We start from the raw sequence: 10,659 nt of genomic DNA on the forward strand, positions 1-10,659 counted from the left end.
CTAGTAACTCCACAACTAGAAACTCCACAACTCTACATTCCACAACTAGAAACTCCACAACTAGAGACTCCACAACTCGAAACTCCACAACTAGAAACTCCACAACTAAAAACTCACAACCAGAGACTCCGCAACTTCACAACTAGAAACTCCACAACTGGAAACTCCACAACTAGATACTCTGCAACTAGAAACTCCACAACTAGAGACTCCACAACTTAAAACTCCACAACTTTAAACTCCACAACTTGAGAGTCCACAACTAGAAACTTCACAACTTGAAACTCCACAGCTTGGGACTCCGCAACTAGAAACTCTACAACTAGGGACTCCACAACTGGAAACTCCACTACTATATACTCCACAACTGGAAACTCGGCAACTAGAAACTCCACAACTAGAGACTCCACAACTTGAAACTCCACAACTAGAGACTCTGCAACTAGAAACTCCACAACTCGAAACTCCTACAACTGGAAACTCCACAACTAGACACTCCACAACAAAATCTCTTCAACTAGAAACTCCTAAACTAGAGACTCCACAACTAGAGAATCTACTACTAGAGACTTCAAACTAGAAACTCAACAACTAGAAACTCCACAACTAAAAACTCAACAACTAGAAACTCCACAAAATACAGACTCGGCAACTAGAAATTCCATATCTAGAAACTCCACAGCTAGAAACTGCAAAACTAGAGACTTCACAACTAGAAACTCAACAATTAAAAACTCCACAACTAAAAACTCCACAACTGGAAACTCCACAACTTGAGACTCCGCAACTTGAAACTTCACAACTAGAAACTCCGCTATTAAAAACTCCGCAACTAGAAACTCCGCAACTAGAAACTCCGCAACTTAAAACTCCACAACTAGATACTCCACAACTGGAAACTCCACAGCTAGATACTTCACAACTGGAAACTCCACAACTAGATACTCCACAACTAAAAACTCCACAACTAGAAACTCCACAACTAGAGACTCCACAACTCGAAACTCCACAACTAGAAACTTCACAACTAAATACTCCACAACCATAGACTCCGCAACTTCACAACTAGAAACTCCACAACTGGAAACTCCATAACTAGATACTCTGCAACTAGAAACTCCACAACTAGAGACTCCACAACTTGAAACTCCACAACTTTAAACTCCACAACTTGAGACTCCACAACTAGAAACTCCACAACTTGAAATTTCACTACTAGATACTCCACAACTGGAAACTCGGCAACTAGAAACTCCACAACTAGAGACTCCACAACTTGAAACTCCACAACTAGAGACTCTGCAACTAGAAACTCCACAACTCGAAACTCCACAGCTGGAAACTCCACAACTAGAAACTCCACAACCAGAAACTCCACAACTAGAAACTCCGCAAATAGAAACTCCGCAACTCCACAACTAGAAACTCCACAACTGGAAACTCCACAACTAGATACTCTGCAACTAGAAACTCCACAACTAGAGACTCCACAACTAGAAACTCCACAACTAGAAACTCCTCAACTTCAAACTTCACAAATACAGACTCGGCAACTAGAAATTCCACATCTAGAAACTCCACGACTAGAAACTGAAAAACTAGAGACTTCACAACTAGAAATTCAACAACTAGAAACTCCACAACTAGAAACTCCACAACTGGAAACTCCACAACTTGAGACTCCGCAACTTGAAACTTCACAACTAGAAACTCCACTATTAAAAACTCCGCAACTAGAAACTCCACAACTTAAAACTCCACAACTGGAAACTCCACAACTTGAGACTCCGCAACTTGAAACTTCACAACTAGAAACTCCTCTATTAAAAACTCCACAACTAGAAACTCCGCAACTAGAAACTTCACAACTTAAAACTTCACAACTAGATACTCCACAACTGGAAACTCCACAACTAGATACTTCACAACTGGAAACTCCACAACTAGATACTCCACTACTGGAAACTCCACAACTAGAAACTCCACAACTAAAGACTCCACAACTCGAAACTCCACAACTAGAAACACCACAACTAGAAACTTCACAACCAGAGACTCCGCAACTCGACAACTAGAAACTCCACACATGGAAACTCCACAACTAGATACTCTGCAACTAGAACCTCCACAACTAGAGACTCCACAACTTGAAACTCTACAACTTTAAACTCCACAACTTGAGACTCCACAACTAGAAACTCCACAACTGGAAACTCCACAACTAGAAACTCCACAACCAGAAACTCCACAACTAGAAGCACCACAACCAGACACTCCACAACTAGACACTCTGCATCTAGAGACTCCACAACTAGAAACTCAACAACTAGAAAGTCCACAACTACAAGCTCCACAAATAGAGATTCGGCTACAAGAAATTTCATGTCTAGAAAGTCCACAACTATAACTCCACAACTGGAAACCCCACAACTAGAAACTCCACAACTAGAAACTCCACAACAGGGACTCCGCAACTATAAACTCCACAATCAGAGACTCTGCAACTAGAAACTCCGCCGCTAGATACTCCACAAATAGAAACTCCGCAACTAGAAACTCCACGGCTAGAAACTACACAACTAGAGACTCCACAACTAGAAACTCCACAACTGGAAACTCCACAACTTGAAACCTCACGACCTTAAGTTACGCAACTAGAAAATCCACAGCTAGAAAATCCGCAACTAGTAACTCCACAACTAGAAACTCCACAACTCTACATTCCACAACTAGAAACTCCACAACTAGAGACTCCACAACTCGAAACTCCACAACTAGAAACTCCACAACTAAAAACTCACAACCAGAGACTCCGCAACTTCACAACTAGAAACTCCACAACTGGAAACTCCACAACAAGATACTCTGCAACTAGAAACTCCACAACTAGAGACTCCACAACTTAAAACTCCACAACTTTAAACTCCACAACTTGAGAGTCCACAACTAGAAACTTCACAACTTGAAACTCCACAACTTGGGACTCCGCAACTAGAAACTCCACAACTAGGGACTCCACAACTGGACACTCCACTACTATATACTCCACAACTGGAAACTCGGCAACTAGAAACTCCACAACTAGAGACTCCACAACTTGAAACTCCACAACTAGAGACTCTGCAACTAGAAACTTCACTACTCGAAACTCTACAACTGGAAACTCCACAACTAGACACTCCACAACAAAATCTCTTCAACTAGAAACTCCTAAACTAGAGACTCCACAACTAGAGAATCTACTACTAGAGACTTCAAACTAGAAACTCAACAACTAGAAACTCCACAACAAAAACTCAACAACTAGAAACTCCACAAATACAGACTCGGCAACTAGAAATTCCATATCTAGAAACTCCACAGCTAGAAACTGCAAAACTAGAGACTTCACAACTAGAAACTCCACAACTCAAAATTCCACAACTAGAAACTCCAAAACTCGAAACTCTACAACTCGAAACTCCACAACTGGAAACTCCACAACTAGACACTCCACAACTAAAAACTTTTCAACTAGAAACTCCTAAACTAGAGACTCCACAACTAGAGAATCTACAACTAGAGACTTCAAACTAGAAACTGAACAACTAGAAACTTCAAAATTCGAAACTCTACTAGAACCTCCACAACTGGAAACTCCACAACTACACACTCCACAACTAGAGACTCTGCAACTATGGAACACCGCAACTAGAAACTCCGCAACAAGAAATTCCACAGCTAGAAACACCACAACTAGACACTCCGCAACTAGAAACTCCACAACTTGAGACGCCGCAACTAGAAACTCCACAACTTGAAACTCCACAACTAGAAACTCCACAACTAGAAACTCTACAACTAGAGACTCCTCAACTAGAGAATTCGCAACTAGAAACTCCAAAACTGGAGACGCTGCAACTAGAAACTCTACAACTAGAAACTCCACAACTAGAAACTCCACAACTCGAAACTCCGAAACTAGAAACTCCCCAACCTGAAGCTCCACAACTAGAAACTCCGCAACTTGAAACTCCACAACTAGAAACTCCACAACTTGAGACTCCGCAACTAGAAACTCCACAACTTGAAGTTCCACAACTAGAAACTCCACAACTTGAGACTCCGCAACTAGAAACTCCACAACTTGAAACTGCACAACTAGAGACTCCGCAACTTGAAACTCCACAACCAGAAACTCCACAACTAGAAACTTCATAACTAGAGACTCCACAACTAGAAACTCCACAACTAGACACTCCACAACTTGAAACTCCACAACAAGAGACTCCACAACTAGAAACTCCACAACTAGAAACTCCACAACTTCAAACTCCACAAATACAGACTCGGCAACTAGTAATTCCATATCTAGAAACTCCACAACTAGAGACTCTGGAACTAGAAACTCAACAACTAGAGACTCCGCAACTCAACAACTAGAAACTCCACAACTGGAAAATCCACAACTAGATACTCCACAACTAGAAAATCTACAACGAGAAACACCACAACTATAGACTCCACAACTTGAAACTCCACAAGTTTAAACTCCACAACTTGAGACTGCACAAATAGAAACTCCACAACTAGAAACTCTACAACTGGAAACTCCCCAACTAGAAACTCCGCAACTAGAAACTCCGCAACAGGAGACTCTGCAACTAGAAACTCCACAACTAGAAACTCCAAAACTAGAAACTCCGCAACTAGAAACTTCACAACTAGCAACTCCGCAACTAGAGACTCTACAACTAGAAACTCAACAACTTGAAACTCCTCAACTAGAAACTCCACAACCAGAAACTCCACAACTAGAAAGTCCGCAACTAGAAACTCCGCAACTAGAGACTCCACAACTAGAAACTCAACAACTAGAAACTCCACAACTTCAAACTCCACAAATACAGACTCGGTCACTAGTAATTCCATATCTAGAAACTCCACAACTAGAAACTGCAAAACTAGAGACTTCACAACTAGAAACTCAACAAATAGAAACTCCACAACTAAAAACTCCACAACTGGAAACTCCACAACTTGAGACTCCGCAACTTGAAACTTCACAACTAGAAACTCCTCTATTAAAAACTCCGCAACTAGAAACTCCGCAACTAGAAACTTCACAACTTAAAACTTCACAACTAGATACTCCACAACTGGAAACTCCACAACTAGATACTTCACAACTGGAAACTCCACAACTAGATACTCCACAACTTGAAACTCCACAACTTTAAACTCCACAACTAGAGACTCCACAACTCGAAACTCCACAACTAGAAACTCCACAACTAGAAACTCCACAACCAGAGACTCCGCAACTCGACAACTAGAAACTCATCACATGGAAACTCCACAACTAGATACTCTGCAACTAGAAACTCCACAACTAGAGACTCCACAACTTGAAACTCTACAACTTTAAACTCCACAACTTGAGACTCCACAACTAGAAACTCCACAACTGGAAACTCCACAACTAGAAACTCCACAACCAGAAACTCCACAACTAGAAACACCACAACCAGACACTCCACAACTAGACACTCTGCAACTAGAGACTCCACAACTAGAAACTCAACAACTAGAAAGTCCACAACTACAAGCTCCACAAATAGAGATTCGGCTACAAGAAATTTCATGTCTAGAAAGTCCACAACTATAACTCCACAACTGGAAACCCCACAACTAGAAACTCCACAACTATAAACTCCACAACAGGGACTCCGCAACTAGAAACTCCACAATCAGAGACTCTGCAACTAGAAACTCCACCGCTAGATACTCCACAAATAGAAACTCCGCAACTAGAAACCTCACGACCTTAAGTTACGCAACTAGAAAATCCACAGCTAGAAAATCCGCAACTAGTAACTCCACAACTAGAAACTCCACAACTCTACATTCCACAACTAGAAACTCCACAACTAGAGACTCCACAACTCGAAACTCCACAACTAGAAACTCCACAACTAAAAACTCACAACCAGAGACTCCGCAACTTCACAACTAGAAACTCCACAACTGGAAACTCCACAACTAGATACTCTGCAACTAGAAACTCCACAACTAGAGACTCCACAACTTAAAACTCCACAACTTTAAACTCCACAACTTGAGAGTCCACAACTAGAAACTTCACAACTTGAAACTCCACAGCTTGGGACTCCGCAACTAGAAACTCTACAACTAGGGACTCCACAACTGGAAACTCCACTACTATATACTCCACAACTGGAAACTCGGCAACTAGAAACTCCACAACTAGAGACTCCACAACTTGAAACTCCACAACTAGAGACTCTGCAACTAGAAACTCCACAACTCGAAACTCCACAACTGGAAACTCCACAACTAGACACTCCACAACAAAATCTCTTCAACTAGAAACTCCTAAACTAGAGACTCCACAACTAGAGAATCCCCTACTAGAGACTTCAAACTAGAAACTCAACAACTAGAAACTCCACAACTAAAAACTCAACAACTAGAAACTCCACAAAATACAGACTCGGCAACTAGAAATTCCATATCTAGAAACTCCACAGCTAGAAACTGCAAAACTAGAGACTTCACAACTAGAAACTCAACAATTAAAAACTCCACAACTAAAAACTCCACAACTGGAAACTCCACAACTTGAGACTCCGCAACTTGAAACTTCACAACTAGAAACTCCGCTATTAAAAACTCCGCAACTAGAAACTCCGCAACTAGAAACTCCGCAACTTAAAACTCCACAACTAGATACTCCACAACTGGAAACTCCACAGCTAGATACTTCACAACTGGAAACTCCACAACTAGATACTCCACAACTAAAAACTCCACAACTAGAAACTCCACAACTAGAGACTCCACAACTCGAAACTCCACAACTAGAAACTTCACAACTAAATACTCCACAACCATAGACTCCGCAACTTCACAACTAGAAACTCCACAACTGGAAACTCCATAACTAGATACTCTGCAACTAGAAACTCCACAACTAGAGACTCCACAACTTGAAACTCCACAACTTTAAACTCCACAACTTGAGACTCCACAACTAGAAACTCCACAACTTGAAATTTCACTACTAGATACTCCACAACTGGAAACTCGGCAACTAGAAACTCCACAACTAGAGACTCCACAACTTGAAACTCCACAACTAGAGACTCTGCAACTAGAAACTCCACAACTCGAAACTCCACAGCTGGAAACTCCACAACTAGAAACTCCACAACCAGAAACTCCACAACTAGAAACTCCGCAAATAGAAACTCCGCAACTCCACAACTAGAAACTCCACAACTGGAAACTCCACAACTAGATACTCTGCAACTAGAAACTCCACAACTAGAGACTCCACAACTAGAAACTCCACAACTAGAAACTCCTCAACTTCAAACTTCACAAATACAGACTCGGCAACTAGAAATTCCACATCTAGAAACTCCACGACTAGAAACTGAAAAACTAGAGACTTCACAACTAGAAATTCAACAACTAGAAACTCCACAACTAGAAACTCCACAACTGGAAACTCCACAACTTGAGACTCCGCAACTTGAAACTTCACAACTAGAAACTCCACTATTAAAAACTCCGCAACTAGAAACTCCACAACTTAAAACTCCACAACTGGAAACTCCACAACTTGAGACTCCGCAACTTGAAACTTCACAACTAGAAACTCCTCTATTAAAAACTCCACAACTAGAAACTCCGCAACTAGAAACTTCACAACTTAAAACTTCACAACTAGATACTCCACAACTGGAAACTCCACAACTAGATACTTCACAACTGGAAACTCCACAACTAGATACTCCACTACTGGAAACTCCACAACTAGAAACTCCACAACTAAAGACTCCACAACTCGAAACTCCACAACTAGAAACACCACAACTAGAAACTTCACAACCAGAGACTCCGCAACTCGACAACTAGAAACTCCACACATGGAAACTCCACAACTAGATACTCTGCAACTAGAACCTCCACAACTAGAGACTCCACAACTTGAAACTCTACAACTTTAAACTCCACAACTTGAGACTCCACAACTAGAAACTCCACAACTGGAAACTCCACAACTAGAAACTCCACAACCAGAAACTCCACAACTAGAAGCACCACAACCAGACACTCCACAACTAGACACTCTGCATCTAGAGACTCCACAACTAGAAACTCAACAACTAGAAAGTCCACAACTACAAGCTCCACAAATAGAGATTCGGCTACAAGAAATTTCATGTCTAGAAAGTCCACAACTATAACTCCACAACTGGAAACCCCACAACTAGAAACTCCACAACTAGAAACTCCACAACAGGGACTCCGCAACTATAAACTCCACAATCAGAGACTCTGCAACTAGAAACTCCGCCGCTAGATACTCCACAAATAGAAACTCCGCAACTAGAAACTCCACGGCTAGAAACTACACAACTAGAGACTCCACAACTAGAAACTCCACAACTGGAAACTCCACAACTTGAAACCTCACGACCTTAAGTTACGCAACTAGAAAATCCACAGCTAGAAAATCCGCAACTAGTAACTCCACAACTAGAAACTCCACAACTCTACATTCCACAACTAGAAACTCCACAACTAGAGACTCCACAACTCGAAACTCCACAACTAGAAACTCCACAACTAAAAACTCACAACCAGAGACTCCGCAACTTCACAACTAGAAACTCCACAACTGGAAACTCCACAACAAGATACTCTGCAACTAGAAACTCCACAACTAGAGACTCCACAACTTAAAACTCCACAACTTTAAACTCCACAACTTGAGAGTCCACAACTAGAAACTTCACAACTTGAAACTCCACAACTTGGGACTCCGCAACTAGAAACTCCACAACTAGGGACTCCACAACTGGACACTCCACTACTATATACTCCACAACTGGAAACTCGGCAACTAGAAACTCCACAACTAGAGACTCCACAACTTGAAACTCCACAACTAGAGACTCTGCAACTAGAAACTTCACTACTCGAAACTCTACAACTGGAAACTCCACAACTAGACACTCCACAACAAAATCTCTTCAACTAGAAACTCCTAAACTAGAGACTCCACAACTAGAGAATCTACTACTAGAGACTTCAAACTAGAAACTCAACAACTAGAAACTCCACAACAAAAACTCAACAACTAGAAACTCCACAAATACAGACTCGGCAACTAGAAATTCCATATCTAGAAACTCCACAGCTAGAAACTGCAAAACTAGAGACTTCACAACTAGAAACTCCACAACTCAAAATTCCACAACTAGAAACTCCAAAACTCGAAACTCTACAACTCGAAACTCCACAACTGGAAACTCCACAACTAGACACTCCACAACTAAAAACTTTTCAACTAGAAACTCCTAAACTAGAGACTCCACAACTAGAGAATCTACAACTAGAGACTTCAAACTAGAAACTGAACAACTAGAAACTTCAAAATTCGAAACTCTACTAGAACCTCCACAACTGGAAACTCCACAACTACACACTCCACAACTAGAGACTCTGCAACTATGGAACACCGCAACTAGAAACTCCGCAACAAGAAATTCCACAGCTAGAAACACCACAACTAGACACTCCGCAACTAGAAACTCCACAACTTGAGACGCCGCAACTAGAAACTCCACAACTTGAAACTCCACAACTAGAAACTCCACAACTAGAAACTCTACAACTAGAGACTCCTCAACTAGAGAATTCGCAACTAGAAACTCCAAAACTGGAGACGCTGCAACTAGAAACTCTACAACTAGAAACTCCACAACTAGAAACTCCACAACTCGAAACTCCGAAACTAGAAACTCCCCAACCTGAAGCTCCACAACTAGAAACTCCGCAACTTGAAACTCCACAACTAGAAACTCCACAACTTGAGACTCCGCAACTAGAAACTCCACAACTTGAAGTTCCACAACTAGAAACTCCACAACTTGAGACTCCGCAACTAGAAACTCCACAACTTGAAACTGCACAACTAGAGACTCCGCAACTTGAAACTCCACAACCAGAAACTCCACAACTAGAAACTTCATAACTAGAGACTCCACAACTAGAAACTCCACAACTAGACACTCCACAACTTGAAACTCCACAACAAGAGACTCCACAACTAGAAACTCCACAACTAGAAACTCCACAACTTCAAACTCCACAAATACAGACTCGGCAACTAGTAATTCCATATCTAGAAACTCCACAACTAGAGACTCTGGAACTAGAAACTCAACAACTAGAGACTCCGCAACTCAACAACTAGAAACTCCACAACTGGAAAATCCACAACTAGATACTCCACAACTAGAAAATCTACAACGAGAAACACCACAACTATAGACTCCACAACTTGAAACTCCACAAGTTTAAACTCCACAACTTGAGACTGCACAAATAGAAACTCCACAACTAGAAACTCTACAACTGGAAACTCCCCAACTAGAAACTCCGCAACTAGAAACTCCGCAACAGGAGACTCTGCAACTAGAAACTCCACAACTAGAAACTCCAAAACTAGAAACTCCGCAACTAGAAACTTCACAACTAGCAACTCCGCAACTAGAGACTCTACAACTAGAAACTCAACAACTTGAAACTCCTCAACTAGAAACTCCACAACCAGAAACTCCACAACTAGAAAGTCCGCAACTA

This window comes from Rhipicephalus microplus, chromosome 8 (assembly GCF_043290135.1).
Source record: "Rhipicephalus microplus isolate Deutch F79 chromosome 8, USDA_Rmic, whole genome shotgun sequence".
In the NCBI taxonomy this organism is placed as follows: domain Eukaryota; kingdom Metazoa; phylum Arthropoda; class Arachnida; order Ixodida; family Ixodidae; genus Rhipicephalus; species Rhipicephalus microplus.